The 17817-nt window shown below is 35.6% G+C and overlaps 1 long non-coding RNA gene across 3 annotated transcripts in view; it reads right to left on the reverse strand.

Annotated features, from left to right (window-relative positions):
• The window catches only part of LOC129219277 (uncharacterized), an 87221-nt gene that overhangs the window by 26116 nt on the left and 43288 nt on the right, over nucleotides 1-17817 (reverse strand). For all 3 annotated transcript variants that reach the window (XR_008580396.1, XR_008580395.1, XR_008580394.1), the window contains one exon: nucleotides 265-318. This is a non-coding gene — a long non-coding RNA (uncharacterized LOC129219277). The remainder of the gene's footprint in view (nucleotides 1-264; nucleotides 319-17817) is intronic.

Genomic DNA, 17817 nt, shown 5'->3' on the forward strand with positions numbered 1-17817 from the left:
TCATATTTTTCTTATAACAAAAGATTTTAAAAGTGCAAAATAAATTTAAACAATTTTTTATGTGATTTAAATCAGTGATTAAAAAATATTTGATTTAAATTGTGATTTAAATCATGCTTTCAATCTCATTTAAATCAACCAATCTTAAACACAAGTATTTCAACATCAGCTAAAACACAAAACATATTCTGAAATTATGCTACAGATAATCTTCAATTTTTTAACTGGAAGAAGAATTCATAGGATGCAAAAGCAGTGTCATACCTAGAATGGGTGACACACGGGGCAGTAATTTGTGGTGTCGTCGGGACCCCTCTTCTGCAGAAAAAAAAAGGTTTTAATGTTCTATGCAAACATGAAATTCATACAATTTTCAGAAACAATTGCATTTGTGTTGTAACAAAATTTTATTTGGGCTAATGTACAAAAGCCAATCTTAAAAAACAACTACATTTGAGTGGACTAATGTACAAAAAAAAATTATGAACACTTTTTATAGAACTCGCCCTGTACGCATATGGGCAGGGCCGTTACTATGTCAAAAAAGTATGGGAGTGTATGAAATTGATGTCCTCTTAGTTATTACAAAAATATCTCAAACACAATGAAAGATAATAGGGTTCAGTTTTTTGGTTTAAGAGGAAATCACTACTAGGTCTAAGTATTGACAATATGAACCTTATCCTGAGTATAATATTCCTCCATGATGTGGGGTGGAGAGGAGGAGGTTTCATGGATTTTCCCCCAGAGATTTTTTAAATTTGTAGTCTTAAAAATGCATTTTAGTTTTATATTTTCCACAAACCTGCAATTCCCCTTTGGATGTCACCCTCAAGGCGGGGGTGACACCCCCCCCCCCCCCCATAGTGACGCCACTGGCAAAAGGATTGATGTATCAACAGATCCTGAGCAAATGCACATATAATAAACTTGTTTATGCAGATTTACACATAATCTGGATCAAATTTGTAACTTAAAGAAAAAAACATTTATGCTCATAGATAATTGTGAATTATGATAGCAAGAACGGAAGCCCGGTCACAGCAAGTATGATCCTGTGTCATGCATTGCAGACTCTTGAAAAAGTCTGCAGACTATTTTCTTAGTTGGAAACTTAAAGCTTTTAAAGAAAAAAAAAAAAAAAAAAAAAAACAGAAATTTTAGCAAACTTGTAGTTTTTTATGTTTAGCATTTTATTTTAAAGTATTTCTTAGAGCTGATTTATATGTTTCAATTGATCTAATGCTGATTTATCTTACAGACTATTTTTGGATGTTCAGTTTGTGTTGCAGAATAATGCAGCATTCAAATGCCAAGCAATTATTATTTGTTGATATCTCGTAAACAATTATATGTAATTTTGTCACATAATTTTTTATCGTAATGAACAGTAAGTGTACGAAAATAAAAATGAATTATTTAATATGTTTCATCAAATATTTATAAAAAAAGAAAAGAAAATTTTCTTTTTTTTTTCTTGCTTGCTTTTCTTTTCTTTTCTTTTTTTTTTTTTTTCATTGTCACCAGGGATTTGAACTTATTTAGAACCCCTTTTGGAAATCCTGATCACGGGCCTGCATGAAAGAACAAATTTTGGACCCATTAAGGACTTAAAACAAAACCCTCAATGGATTAAAATGTAAAATTTATCTCATACTAATTCTTGAGTTTTGAGTATTGATGGGAGAGAATATTGAATGCTACTGTACATACTTGTGCATAAGTCTCAGTATTTTTGAAAAAAGTAAGTAGTTGAAAAGTGGGAACTGACTTATAAAGTATGGTGGGGACAAAAAAAAAAAGCTTTCCAAATCACTTATGTTGCATATCTTTCAGGACAACAAATTACTATACAGAGTTTTTGAATTCTAAAAATTTGATACTTTCTGCTTTTCAAACTATTTTTTCTTCTTCACTATCATTGAAAATCATTGCAAACTCGTATTGAAATTGAAATAATTGTTCAGAATCTGAATATCCATAAAGCTCAGATGATTGAGAATTTTTTGTACGTCTTCATATAAATGTTATTGATTGATAATGAAAAACGTTAAGCTAAAGAAACAAGGGGTCTACTTATCGAGCATGTACATGGGAATTTCAAAAGAAGCCTAAGCCAAATATAATGAGAACTGTAAAAATTTAAGTTTGAAATTATTAAAATCCTGACTCACAATGAGTTGCTTTAAATTTATTTCGAGACAGACCCTTGTCCCTTAGACTCCTCTTTTAATATGCACTTGGCTATGCAAACATATGCAGCACTTGATACAAGCTGGAAGGGGTTTTTTAAAAGACGAAGAGTACTTGAAAAGACAACAGGATGCTGAAACCTGCCAAACAAGTCTAGAATCATAGCTATATTAAAGAATATTTTTTCTGTGCAATATGTTCCTTTTCCCCTCTTTAAAGAAGTTAAATTCAGACAGCTTAACAAATCATGATCAAACATTGATTGACAACTTTACTTTTGCCCGGAATGAAGTTTGCAGCACTGTATTTCAAGTTTTTTTTTTTACAAATCATTCCCAGAAAGTCTTATTCAGCAAAATACAGTATGACTCATTGATATGCATAAATACTGACTGCTCTACCCATGTATTCATCTGTAAAATGAAGGTATTTTCTCGAACATAACAGAATCAGCAAGACTCTTTTTAAAAATCAAATTTTTCATCCTGAAAAACCACCACATCAAAAACTTGAAATATTCAAATAAGATACCAATAAGAAGTGAAATATAGTCATAATGATATGAGTAGGAAAAATGAAACCATAAATAGAAGTACATATGAGGCAGTGAGAAGCAAAGGGATTGTTCGAGGTAAGTACACAAGAAGAACCCACTGCTAGAGGGAGCGATGGTCGACGCATGCTCCGCAGTAACTATGTTTCAGTCTCTGTGTAGATCTCGTTAAGAAAACGTAATGTAAATACTCGTGTGTGTGTAAATATAGTTGTTTATGTTTCTAATTCGTTGACAATTGAATTGCGCTTCATCCACTAATTTATTGCTCCGGCTCGACGGACCAGATACATGTACGGTGACATGCGGGGTGTGGGCGAAATAATTGAACGAAATTAGAAACATAAACAACTATATTTACACACACGAGTATTTACATTACGTTTTCTTAACGAGATCTACACAGAGACTGAAACATAGTTACTGCGGAGCCTGTCTCAACTCTCGCCCTCTCTCACCTCTGTCCAGTGATCCAAATGACCTTTCAGTGCTCACACCAGGACACTTTCTCATTGGGAGTCCTCTAAACGCTGTTCCAGAAACAGATTTTACATCTTCTAAACTCAACCATCTGACACGCTGGCAGCTGACGCAACGCCTATTGCAGCACTTCTGGAAGCGTTGGAGTTCCGAGTAGGTGACCCGTTTACAACAACGACCAAAGTGGTTTTCCAGAAAACCCAATTTGAAAGTTGGAGACCTCGTACTGGTTAATAATGAAAACTTACCCCCGCTAAAGTGGCGTCTGGGAAGCATCTCAGAGGTTTTTCCGGGAAAAGACGGTTGTGTTAGAGTGGCAGCAGTAAAAACTTCTGACGGACTGCTTAAAAGACCCATTGTTAAGTTATGCAAACTGCCAATGGACAATTATTGACTTTTGAACTTTATCTTGCATTTTTATTTTGGTTAAATTGCTAATTTTTGTATTCATAATTGCATTATTCATATTTTAATTACTTTTTGTATTTGTAGTAGCACTTAAATATTTCATGTTGAAACAACAATGTTTCAAGGTGGGCGGAATGTTCGAGGTAAGTACACAAGAAGAACCCACCGCTAGAGGGAGCGATCGTCGACGAGGAAGTTAAGGAATTCCGCTTGCTGACAGTCACATATGGCACAGCTTCAGCTCCATATTTGGCCACGAAATGTCTGCAACAACTTGCAGTAGAAGACAGCGAGAAATTTCTGCATGTGTCTCAAGTAGTTAAATCAGATTTTTATGTAGACGATCTCATGACTGGAGCCAAGTCCGTTGAAGAAGCAATTCAACTGCAGCAAGAAATAATTGAAATGTTGAAGTGTGGAGGATTTGAAATTAAAAAATGGTCATCGAATGAAGAATTGGTACTTGAAAATATTCTCCCAGAAAGTCGTGCAACATCTTTGCCTCTTGAAATTAGAGATGATGTTAAGACTCTTGGAGTTCTGTGGAACCCAGCAACGGACACTTTTTCTTTTAGGTGGAATTTACCTCTTGTGTCAGAATATTGCAGCAAACGTATCGTGCTTTCCTTCATATCTACGATTTTTGATCCTTCTGGTTGGATTTCTCCCGTTGTTCTTAGATTCAAGTTGCTTATTCAACACCTCTGGAAATTGAAGCTCAGCTGGGACGAAAATCTTCTGCCAGATTTACAGCAAGAAAAATTTATGGTTGAAGGCTTATCTCAACTAAAAGAAATTAAAATACCCAGGTACATTCTTCAACCTTACAGCAACATCATAGAACTTCACGGATTTTGTGATTCCTCCGAAAAAGCATACGAGGCTGCAGTATACATATGAAAGATTTCGATGAATGGCAAAATTGACATGCAACTGGTTACTAGCAAGATCAGAGTATCACCTATAAAATTTGTTTCTTTTCCTCGACTTGAACTTTGTGGTGCCTTAGAGGTTAGCTAAACTTGTTCGCTTTACAACTTGAGCGCTACAACTCGATTTAGTTAAGACAGTGTGCTGGACAGACTCCACAATTGTTTTGGGCTGGCTAGCATCACACTCTAGCCGGTGGAAAACTTTTGTTGCGCATAGAGTAGAAAAGATTCATGAACTTGTTCCTGAAGCTCTTTGGAACCACGTAGACGGCAAATTAAATCCAGCAGACTGTGCATCACAGGGAATGACCCTTGAACAGTTGCAAAACTTTCCGCGGTGGTGGCAAGGCCCTGATTTCTTGTATTCGCAAGAAGATATCTCGCACGAACCATTTCAGTACATTGAAACTGATGAAATTCGAGCAGAAGAAAAGAAAACCACATCTGCAACCCACGTTGCAACAGCGACAGCAGAAAGCAGTGACATTCTAGAATTATTGCATAAATTTTCTTTGCTCTCCAAATTGAAGCGAGTTACAGCTTATTGTTTCAGGTTTATTTACAATTTCAAACGTTCAAAGGAAAAAAGAAATTTAGGACTGCTGACATCACAAGAATTTGACCATTCACTTAAATTCTGGATCAAACAAGTTCAAGAACAGAATTTTCACCCAGAAATAGACTGTTTGACTTGTCTCTAAATCCTTTCCTTGATGATGACGGTTTGCTCAGGGTGGGCGGAATCAGATACATGTACGGTGACATGCGGGGTGTGCAGGGGTGCCCATCCCCCCCAAGCTTAATGGCGCAAAATCCCCCCCCAAAATTTTTCTCGCTTTCGAATTGGGTTAAACATAACAGTTTTTAGAGTGTGCAATTTCCAGTCAAATTCACGGGGGGGGGGGGGGTAGCGCTAACAAATACCATTTGAACTGAAATTTTGTTGGATTGTTGACCTGCCTTGCCTTCCCGAATTTTAAAACGTGGACCTTGAGTAAACAAGTTTTGGGTACCCCTGAATTTTGTTACACCTTATTATTATTATTATTTTTTTCAAACGTATGAATAATTACAGGGACAACTTTCTGGCTTGGGATGGAGTCATTACTAGATGTATACAATATGAACCATGAAACGGAAATTTATTGTCACTTAGATATACTATATCTAAGGAGGTGGAGAAACTCCCCGGACCCTATATTATAGGGTCCGGGGAGTTTCTCCACCGGAAAATTTTCGAAATTGTAATTTTAAAGCCACAGTTTTACACGATCTCTGGTGATGTTAGGGGAACAAAAGGTTTGGTGGCCCCTTCCCAGTAATTTTTCAATATTGAAACTTTAAAAGTGCAATTGTAAATAGTCTACCGTTGTGTTAAGGAGGGCTTTTCTTTGTTTTCAAAATTGTAGTTCTAAAAACGCAGTTTTAGAGTATCTGTGATAATGTTAAGGAAAGAAGAGATCCTAGAGCTCGCCCCTGGAAAATTTTCAAAATTAAAATCTTAAAAACGCTATTTATGGTTGGGGGACAAGCAGTTTTCTGAAACTGAAGTTCTAAAATCGCAATTGTAGCCAACCTTTGTGACGTTTAGAAAAAGAGTTTTCGGAAGCTCTCCCGGAATTTTCTTGATATTGAAACCCTAAAAACCAAATTTAAGACGACTTTTTAAAAATGTTGACGAGAGTGGGGAGGAGGGAGAGGAGCGCTTCTCTTAAACTTCCGAACTTGTGGCTTTAGAAAAGCAGTTTTGATATATCTTGATGATATTAGTGGAAGGTGAATTTCAGTGCCATTCCCCCGGAATTTTTTTGAAATTGATACTCCAAAAACGCAGTTTTAGGCTTGTCTTTGATCGTGTTAAGGAAAGAGGGGAAGGGGGAGAATCAGGGGCTCTCTCCTATAAATTTTTCAAAATTGCATTACTAGAAACGCGGTTTTAGATGACTCTTAAATGATAAAGAGGGTGTCATTCTGGCGTTACAGTGGGGGCGCTCTCCTGGAAGTTTTCCAAAATTGAAGTCGCATAGCCAAAAAAGATGGATCACATGACAGATATTTTTGGGAAATCCTCAAAAATGGATTCAGCTATTCTACACACATCGAAAATCAGAACTCAAGAATTTTAACGAATCAAATATCCTTCTATACATATCAGATATGGAAGAAAGTAAATATGATTTACGTAAAATAATTTAAACACCCTAAGAACAGACTGTTCTACTTCCAGCAGCGAAAACCAACATCACTGAAAGTTTTAATAAAAATCATCTAATGATAAATTGAAATAATCAGTTTAAAAATGGTAGAGAAGATGGGAGTAAAGTGAAATTCTTTATAAGCTTAAGCTAGTTAATGAAGAAAATATATAAATTGTTGATTGGAGGGATAAAAAATATGTAATTCGCAAACTTCAAAACTAGTTCTTAACGATTGTCAAGGTGCACATGAATCAATGAAAGATTATTACTATTAATAAAACATTTTTGACCTCCCTCCCTCTCATCACTGTCACGTTTATTCATCATGCAGAATTGTGCTACTTCCAGAAAATTTATATAAGATATTGAAAAGAAATCAAATCGTCTGATCCAGCTTTGAAACGGAAACAAGCTCCATGCCGTCTGTGATGCTCCTTTCATTGAAAAAGAGGCACGGTCATTAAATTTTGGAAAGAGTACCAGGGCCGTCGCTATTTCAAAAAACTGGGAAGGGAGGAGCGCGCTTTTGGCGGTCCCTTAATTTTTTCAAGCCTATGCTCGAATATGCAGAGAGAGAGAGAGAAGATTTGGCTTCTGGTTTAGCAGGTATAGTCATATTACTAGACATTAGTACTAGCAATATAAATAATCGTAAGGATAATATTCAATCCAAATTAGGGGGTGTCTGAGGGCTACCTTCTTGCATTTTTTCACAATTTGAAGACATAAAAACTCAGTTTTAAACTATATTTTAAGTTTGGGGGGGGAGGAGTTCCAAGATAGCCTCTCCCGATATTTTTTTCAATTTTAAGTTCCCAACACAATCGTACGTTATATTTAATTATGTTCAGAAGAGGGGGTCCGGGGGCTCTCCATCGGGAATTTTCAAGACTTTTTTTGAAAAACACAGTTTTAGACGATCTATGGTGATGTTAAGGGAGGAAGAGACTCGGGGTCATTGTTCTATAGTTTTTCAAAATGCAAACTTAAGCACGCATTCCCAATTGTGAATTATTTGTGATTGTGACACGTAAAGGGGGGTCCGGGGGCTCTCTGCCGGGAAAAATTTGGATATTGTAGTTCGAAAAATGCAGTTTTAGACGATCTATGGTGATATTAAGAGGAAGAAAGATGCGCCCAACCCCCGAAATTTTTTGAAATTTTGAAATCTTAAAAATGCAATTGTAGACTTTTTTTGTTAAAATTTAGTGCACCGCCAGTTTCTTGAAATCAAAGCTCCGAAAACGTAACTTAAGCCAACCTTCGATGGAAGGGAGGGGGGAGTTTGGAAGGGGCTCGCGACCAGAAATGTTTCGTAATTGAAGCACTAAAAGCGAGATTTAAGACATTTTTCGATGAAGTTGGTGAGAGAGAGAGAGAGGCATTCTCTCAAAAAACATTTTGATCCGTAGAAACCGCGATTTTAGACGATTTTTGTTAATGTTAATGGGTGAAGAGATTCGGAGTCCTCCCCTGGCAAATTTTCAAAATTGAAATTCAATTAAAGTAATCGCAGACGATTTATTAATACTGTTAGAGGGGAAGAAGGTTTTGGAGACCTCTCCCCTGAAAAATTTTCTAAATTGAAGCCTTAACAATGAAATTTTTGAGGATCTTCGGTAATATTTGGAGGACGACAGTCTCGGGACAACTCAGGGAGTTTTTTTTAAAGTTAAAGTACAAAAGACGAAATTTATTCGACCTTGAATGAGGATGAATGATTAATTGAGAGGGTGTTTCTCGGAGGTTACATTGGGAGCACTCTCATGGTTTTTCGAAATTGCAGTCCTAAATGGTGTAGGCCATCTTCAATGACGTTAGGCTAAAAAAGGGGGTTTGAGAACATTTTTCCGGGATTTTTTTCAAAACCTAAATTTTGATAACTCGCTTCCAGGCCAGCTTTGGGGACGTAAAAAGAAGGGTTTGGAGTTCCCCACTCTTCCTTTCAGTTTGGCTACGTCTCTCCTCTCTTCATTGTCAATTTTAATTACTTATAAACATATTGTGGTAATATTTTCTTACAATTTTCCTTTGCCAAACACCATTCATTGCTTGGATTTTCCATAACAAAACTTTCAATTTCCCCCCCTAATATTTTTGCTTCCTTGCAATACAAGCGTTTGTGGCCTTGGAAAAAGGACTTTTAACATTTAGAACAGATGTGGTAATTTTCTGCGATACCTTAGGTCTCTATTCCACTTCATTTTATTTTAAATATGCCACCTGCATCTCTTGATCAAGCTATGATTTACTTACGATTTTTACAATCAAAAATTTATAACTTTTGGTGTGAGTATTCATTACAATACTTTGAATCTCTCTTTGCATTTAACTGTTATTTTTTTTCCCCTCTCTATTTCAAATTTATTTAGGCGACCCATACATTTTTCTCCACTTAACAATGATTTTCAGGACAATATTTTTTATCAAAAAAAAAAATACATATGGGAATGTTTCAACGAACCCTATCCTATGGGCTGTTCTAATGAAGCTGTCCTACTTATTTATGTTTTTATTTTTTTTTATTTTTTTAAACTGAAGAATCATGAAGCATAGTTTTGTATAACCAGGGTCACCGAGAGACAAAGCGTGCACCATGTCGCCTTTCCTCCCTCCTTTGAGCCGAGCCCATAGTTTCCGACTAGGCAGACATACCTATTCTGCGGCCTAGTGAAGAGTGTACTGTACTGAATACCTTTTTTCTTTTGCTTTAATAAAAATGTTTGAAGCGTACATTTCCGATACTCTTAATAAAAGAGAATCATGGATGTTCCTAATTTGTATTTTAAAATTACATTTCCTATTCAAATTTCACAGAAAAAACTTTTTGTCACCATTATTTCAATTGTTCATTTATAATTACTAATTTAATTTTCCAAAACAACGAAGAGTTTCTCTTTCTCTTCGTTCGTTTTCATCGCTAAAATGAAATTGGCGGCTCCACTTCTGAAAAACTGGGGGGTGTAGCACCCCCTCCCTTCTTGGCGACGGCCCTGAAGAGTACGCAAAAAAAGTATTATTAATGCATCTATTTCTTGTTCAATAAGTTTAAGTATTTTTTCTTTCCAAAATTCAAAAATTTCATGTTCTAAAGAAAAAAAATTTGGAAAAAAAAAATCCCCCCCAAAATTTTGATGGTGCAACTTGCGCCATAATCCCCCCCCTGTGGGCACCCCTGGTGGTGTGGGCACAATAATTGAACGAATTAGAAACATAAACAACTATATTTACACACACGAGTATTTACATTACGTTTTCTTAACGAGATCTACACAGAGACTGAAACATAGTTACTGCGGAGCATGTGTCGACGATTGCTCCCTCTAGCGGTGGGTTCTTGTGTACTTACCTCGACAGGGGTGCCCATCCCCCCCAAGCTCAATGGCGCAAATTCCCCCCCAAAAATTTTCTCGCTTTCGAATCGGATTAAACATAATAGTTTTTAGAGTGTTAAATTTCTAGTCAAATTCACGGGAAGGGGGGGGGAGCGCTAACAAATACCATTTGAACTGAAATATTGTTGGATTGTTGATCCACCTTGTCTTCCCAAATTTTACAGCGTGGACCTTGAGTAAACAAGTTTTGAGTACCCCTGTATTTTGCTACACCTTTTTTTTTCTTCGAGCGTATGAATAATTACAGGGAGAGAGGATTCAACTTTATGGCTTAGAAGGAGTCATTACTAGATGTATGCAATATAATCTTGAAAAGGAAATTTATCGTCACTTAGATAGGGGGTCCGGGGGTTTCTCCCGTGGAAAATTTTCGAAATTGTAGTTTTAAAACCAGTTTTAGACGATGTCTGATGTTAGGGGGATAAAAGGTTTGGTGGCCCCTTCCCGGTAATTTTTCAATATTGAAACTTTAAAAGCGCAATTGTAGATACTCTAACGTTGTGTTAAGGAGGGCTCTCCTTTGTTTTCAAAACTGTAGTTCTAAAAACGCAGTCTTAGACTATCTGCGGTAATGTTAGAGAAAGAAGAGATCCTAGGGCTCGCACCAGGAAAATTTTCTAAAAAGAATTAAAAAGAAGTTAAATTCTTAACTTTGGAATTGAAGTCTTAAAACGCTATCTTTGGATGGGGGAAAAGCAGTTTTCTGAAATTGAAGCTCTAAAATCGCAACTGTAGCCGACCTTTGTGACGTTAAGAAAAAGTTTTTGGCAGCTCTCCTGAAACTTTCTCGAAATTGAAGCCCTGAAAACTAAATGTGAGACGATTTTTTAATAATGTTGACAAGAGGGGGTGGAAGGGGGGGGGGGGCTCCACTTAAATTTTTCAAATTTTAGCTTTGAAAACGCAGTTTTGATAGATCTTTATACTGTTAGTGGAAGGTGAATTTCGTGCCTTTAACCCGGCAGTTTTTTGAAATTGATGCTCCCAAAACGCAATTCTAGGCTTGTCTTTGATCATGTGAAGGAAAGAAGGGGGAATATGATGCTGTCTCCTATAAATTTTTCAAAATTTCAGTACTACAAACGCAGTTTTAGATGACTCTCATCACTGCCACACGTATTCATGCAAAATTGTGCTACTTCCAGAAAATTTATGAAAAACTGAAAACAAGTCAAACCGTCTGTTTCAGCTTTGAAACGCAGACCAACTCCATGCGGTCTGTGATGTGTTCCCTTCATTGAAAAAGAGACACGGTCATTAAATTTTGGAAAGAGTTCCAGGGTCGTCGCTAGGTCAAACAACTTCTGGGTGGGGATACGCTTTGGCAGGCCCTTAATTATTTCAAACGCATATTTTAATGTGCAGAGAGAGAGAGAGAGAGAAGATTTGGCTTCTGGTTTAGCATGGATAGTCATATTACTAGACCTTAGTACTAGAAATATAAGTTTAATCGTAAGGATAATATTCAGTCAGAATTAGGGGGTGTGGGAGGGCTACCTTCCCGCATTATTTCGAAATTGAAGACATAAAAATACAGTTTTAGACTATAGTTTAGGTTTGGGAGGAAAGGGAGATGAGGTCCAGCATAGCATCTCCCGATATTTTTTCCAAATTTAAGTTTCCAACATAATCGTACGTTATATTTAATTATGTTCAAAAGAGGGGATCTGGGGCATCTCCCCCGAATATTTTCAAGATTGTTACCTGACAAACACAGTTTTAGATGATCTGTGGTGATGTTAAGGGAGGAAGAGACTCGGGGTCATCGTTCTATAATTTTTCAAAATGCAAACTCCAAGCACGCATTCCCAATTGTGAATTATTTCGTATTGTGACATGTGTAAGGGGGGGGGGGGGGGGGTCCGGGGGTTCTCCCCCGGGAAAAGTTTGAAAATTGTAGTTCGAAAAATGCAGTTTTAGATGATCTATGGTGACATTAAGAAAAAGAAATGCGCCCTCACCCCCGAAATATTTTGAAATTTTGAAGCCTTAAAAACGCGATTGTAGACTTTTTTTGTTGAAAATTTAGTGCACCGGCAGTTTCTTGAAATTAAAGCTTTGAAAACGTAATTTAATCCAATCTTCGATGAAAAGGGGAAGGGTTGAGTTTTGAAAGTCCTCGTGACCAGAAATTTTTCATAATTGAATCACTAAAAGCGAGATTTAAGACATTTTTCGATGATGTTGGCGAGAGAGAGAAAGGAAGGGGGGGGGGGGGGATTCTCTCGAAAAAATTTCGATCTGTTGAAACCGCAGTTTTCGAAGAGTTTTGGTGATGTTAATGGGTGGAGAGATTGGGAGTCCTCCCCAGGGAAATTTTTAAAATTGAAATTTAGTTAACGCAAACATAGACGATTTTAAGTACTGTTAGAGGGGTAGAAGGTTTTGGATATCTCCCCCGAAACATTTTATGAATTGAAGCCTTTTGCAATGAAATTTTGGAAAATCTTTGGTAATACTTGGAGAACGACAGTTTCAGGAAACGTCAGCGAGTTTTTTTTTTTCTTTTTAATTAAAGTTGAAAAGACGAAATTTATCTGGCCTTGAATGATGATGAATGATTAATTTAGAGGGCGTTTCTCGAAGGTTACGTTTGGAGCACTCTCACAATTTTTCGAAATTGCAGTCCTAAGTTCTCAGGTGTAGGCCATCTTTAATGACGTTAGAGTAAGGGATGGGGTTTGAGAACGCTTTCGCGGGAGTTTTACAAAACCTAAGTTTTAAAAAGTCACTCACAGGCCAGCTTTGGGTACGTAAAAAGAAGGGTTTGGAGCTCCCCACTCTTCTTTTCAGTTTGGTTACATCTCTCCTATCTTCATTGTAAATTTTAATTATTGGTAAACATATTGTGTTAATATTTTCTTCCAATTTTCCTTTGCCAAACACGATTATCTGGTAGGATTTTCCATAATAAAGTTTTCAATTTCTCGATTAATATTTTTGTTTTCTTGCAATACAAGCGTTTGCGGCCTTAGGAAAAGGACTTTTAACATTTTGAACGGATGTGGTAATTTTTTGAGATACCTTAGGTCTCTATTCCACTTCATTTTATTTTAAATATACATGATATTATGCATGGTTACATGCAGGTATATTATTTTAAATATATCTGCATCTCTTGATCAAGCTTTGATTTACTTACGATTTTTACATTCAAACATTTAGAACTTTTGTTGTGAGTATTCACTACAATACTTTGAATCTCTCTTTGCATTGAACTGCTTCTCTCTCTCTCTCTCTCTATTTCAAACTTATTTCGGCGACCCATACATTTTTCTTCACTTAGTAATGATTTTCAGGACAACATTTTTCATCAAAAAAAAAGGAATGTTTCGACTACCCCTATCTTATGGGATATCCTAATGAAGCTGTTATATTTATTTATGTATCTTTTTTTTTTTAACTGAAGAACCATGAAGCATGGTTTTGTACAACCAGGGCCGCCGAGAGACATGGCGTGCACCGTGTTAGTTTTGTCACCGGCCCTCCCTCCCATTATGCTAATTTTACTCTATGCACAATACTTTAATTTGAGCCGAGCCCATAGTTTTCGACTAGACAGACATACCCACTTTGCGGCCTAGTGAAGAGTGTATTGTACTGAATACTTCTTTTTTCTTTGATAAAAATGTTTGAAGCGTACATTTCCGCGGCCCTTACTTAGATATTCTTAATAAAAGAGAATCGTGGATGTTCCTAAATTGTATTTTAAAATTACATTTTCTATTCAAATTTCACAAAAAAAAAACACTTTTTGGTACTATCATTTCAATTGTTCATTTATAGTTACTGTTTTTATTTTTTAAAACAACTAAGTTTCCCTTTTTCTTTGTTAGTTGCATCGCTAAATTAAAATTGCCGGCCCCACTTCTAAAAAACTGCGGGGGGGGGGGGGGAGACTGTCCCTAAGAGTACGTGAAAAAAGCATTATTAATGCATCTATTTCTTGTTGAATGAGTTTAAATATTTTTTTCTTTCCAAAATTAAAAAATTTCATGTTCGAAACAAAAAACTTTCCAGTAAAAAAAATCCCCCCCAAAAATTTTGATGGCGCAACTTGCGCCATAATCCCCCCCTGTGGGCACCCCTGTACCTCGAACAGGGATGTTAAGGCTGCTCTTCAGTGAGGGAAAACATTGAAGTTAGGGTGTAAATGGCTTTCTTCCTTGAACGACGGGAGTGAACTTCAATCAAGTGATTGACACTTCAACGGCCAATGGAGTGGACGGTAATCGATGTAAGGCAGGAACACGTGACCTGTCACAGCTGTCATTGTTCTGGAGGGAAAGGATCCCCTAAATGACCCCCGTCGTGAAGAGCAATCAAAGAAATTAGCTGGCGGCCAAAACCCCACTTGAACAGTACCGACGCGAAGGTTGAACAGAACAGAAAATAAAGTCAGTACCAAAGGGTCTGCGATAATTTTTGAAACTAAGTTTTGTTTTTTGGATATGCGTTCCCAGATTTTATATTCATGAAAAATTGATGAATGAAATGAAAATTTATCATAAATTGAACAGAAAAACGATTGTCTTCTTATTTTTTTTTTAAACGATGTTCTCAATTACCACGTCCGAATTTTATTTCGTTCATAAAGCTAATTCGTTTCTTGTCTGAAGTTTAATTAAAGAATGCAATTTTTTGAGTTAGGATATGATTATATATAAAAAAAGGAAAACATAAGAGGTATAAGCTTAGTGTAAAACTGTGGTGTAGTCTCGGAAAAAAAAGGGTGAGGGGTGAGGAGGGATGATTACATATCGGTTATCGGATATTTACAGTCAAGAGGTGGAACGATGATGATTTTATTTTTAATTATTGGGAGGACGGCAGAAATGGCGTAATCAGAAAACAATTTCTGATTAGGATATGGTTACATTTCAAAGAGGGGGGGGGGGGATTCCGCTATTTTGAGTATATATATATATATATATATATATATATATATATATATATATATATATATATATATATATATATATATATGGTCGAAAATGGAATACTTCTGCAATTCGATGGAGAATATGCAACGCTGAACTGAAATTTTTGTTAATTGATCAATTAATATTTTAGATACTAGCCTGCGTGCCCGGCGTTGCACGGGCTACTTAAAAAGTGAAAGAGCTGTTCAATTGATGTTTTTGTATTATTCTGACATCAGTTTCTAAAGCGCTAAGGAGTAAATAATTACGCGTAATGCAAGGTTTGCAAAACACCAGTAGAGCATATTTTTGGCAAAAACCTCTTTAACGTTAATCATATTTATCAATAATACAAGTTATGAGTATTTTCAATTAGCACAAAAGATGAAAATATATGCATTCTCAACTATAATATGTGCTCACTTTAAACTGAATTAAATCTGATAGAATATATCTGAAATATTTATGTACAATTACAATCAGCTTTTTACGTAAAATGACACATAATTTTTTTGTTGATTACGTGAAACTAAAGCACCAAGACTTATTAAATACCAATAAGCATTAATTTAATATCAAGCCATCAGATTCCAATTAAGCTTTAGTTAAAATCCTTAAAAACAATCTTTTTTGTTCAACTCTGTTTCACTTAAAGAAATCCAAACAATCTTAATTTAACGTGTTCTTTTAACGATACAAACTGTATTGCAAAAATCGAAACAGGAAGGAAAAAGAGATTTATTACAGTTCGAAAACTCACCCATGTGACGGAAAAAATTCCAACAAAATAAACATAATTAGTCGCCCATCCTAAATGTACCCAAATATGAGGCCGGTGAATGATAAACTTACACTTCAATCAATAAACATTACTAAAGAAACATTTTTCATATGCTGAAAAGAGTTAAGAACGTTGAATGTGAAAAAATAAGAAAGGGCAGACGATAAATGTCCGAATAGAGCAACCAATTTTAAACTAATTAAAAATGAAATTCTAGATGGAAACGTTGCTTTAAGATTTGGACAGCAGCCAAAAAAATCTCTTTTGACACAATTATTAGAATTTTATTTGCTCACCCATATGCAAAATGGCAACAGGAAAGAAATAAAAATTCCTGAATAGCGTTATGTTAATTAACATTTTAATTAATATCTCCGCTAATTAAAGTCGTACAATTATGAGATTGGTCCTATTGTTTTCTTTGGAAAATTTCGAATTGATCGGTATCTCGTTTGACTTCTGATTCGCAGTGGTTCTCGAGAAGATTGATCTTCAGACAGACAGACAGACAGACGGACGCGAACAGATTTTAATATTATAGTGGATTTATTTATATTTTTCCGGTGATTCTTCATGCGCAGGGCTGCATTTGTTTACTATCAGTAAACAAATCATCCCGCAAAAACATAGATAATCAGCATGGTGACTAGAGCAGCATACACAAGACTAAATAATTAATATACTTCTTAAAATTAAAATTCTTTTTCAAAAATAATAATAATAATAATAATAATATTTTACGCATCAGACGAAAAGTGCCACAGACTATAATAATAAGTAGTTGGTAAGTCTTTTATTGAAGTGTATTTTCGAAGCACGCAGTTATATGATGTTTGAGAACATTTGAAAATACATTTCGTGGGTGGAATTACACGAGCAACAGCAAATTACTTGCAATAATGTACTTTGGTTTTCAATTTTTGGTTACATTAGTTATGCATTGCTTTCTGCGATTCAAAATAGTAATAATAACAATAACAATAATCAGAAATGCTTTCCTTTCTGCAAATACTATGGCGAGAAAAGCAACGGCTATAAGCACAATTTTCAGAAAATTCATTCATGCTCGCATTTTGAAATTAAATCAAACCTCTTTACTACCACACAAAGTTGAGAGCTTCGTGCAAACGAAGTCCTAAACTTGATAGCTGCACTCAATCAAGCTTTCATTGATGCAAATTATTGCAATCAATCAAACAATCGTAACAATTACGCGGAATATTTCCGGATTCGCTTTTTCCCTACTTACGTCAATTGTTTGCTTGTAAGAACGTGAACAATGTCTTACATACGTAATTTATATTCAGAAAAAAAATATCAGAATTGAAAATATAATCCGACATTTGCAAATCGCACACATTGGTACACTATCCTTTAAATTTAAAAAAATATTTCAATTTTTCTCTGTTTGTATAAAAGTATTCATGAAGCAGAATTTATAAATTGTTGAGTATACTAACATTTATTGCTCTAATTTTTCTAATTTTTCTTTTTTCGATCTCTTCTCGACTTCCCGGGGAAATTTTAAACTGTTAGCAAAATTAGGGTAACTCAAATAACTCTAGAACGTGGAAAAGAAATCTGTCAGGCCCAATAAAAACTTTTTGAATGATGTAAAAGACAGAAACACATGTATCTATCTCTATTGATAAATATGTTCTTAGTAACTCCGAAACAAGTGTAATTTAATTTGCACGTTTGTACATTAAAATAGTGTAATTTCTATGTTAATAAATGTTTACATTTAAAATAAACAAAAATTGAGAGATGCGCGCAAAGTTACGTGAGGCTAATACCAATCATTCGCCCTCGAATACCTTATTATTGCTTGACCAAGACCAAATATATTCTTTTTTTTTGAGCAACCACGGTTGCTTATTGTTTTCACTTCTCCGTAGTTGATGTTCTTTCGACTTTATTTTTCTATGCTTTTAATGCAAACTCGTCTGTTCCAC

This window comes from Uloborus diversus, chromosome 3, assembly GCF_026930045.1.
Source record: "Uloborus diversus isolate 005 chromosome 3, Udiv.v.3.1, whole genome shotgun sequence".
NCBI classification, from domain to species: Eukaryota; Metazoa; Arthropoda; class Arachnida; order Araneae; family Uloboridae; genus Uloborus; species Uloborus diversus.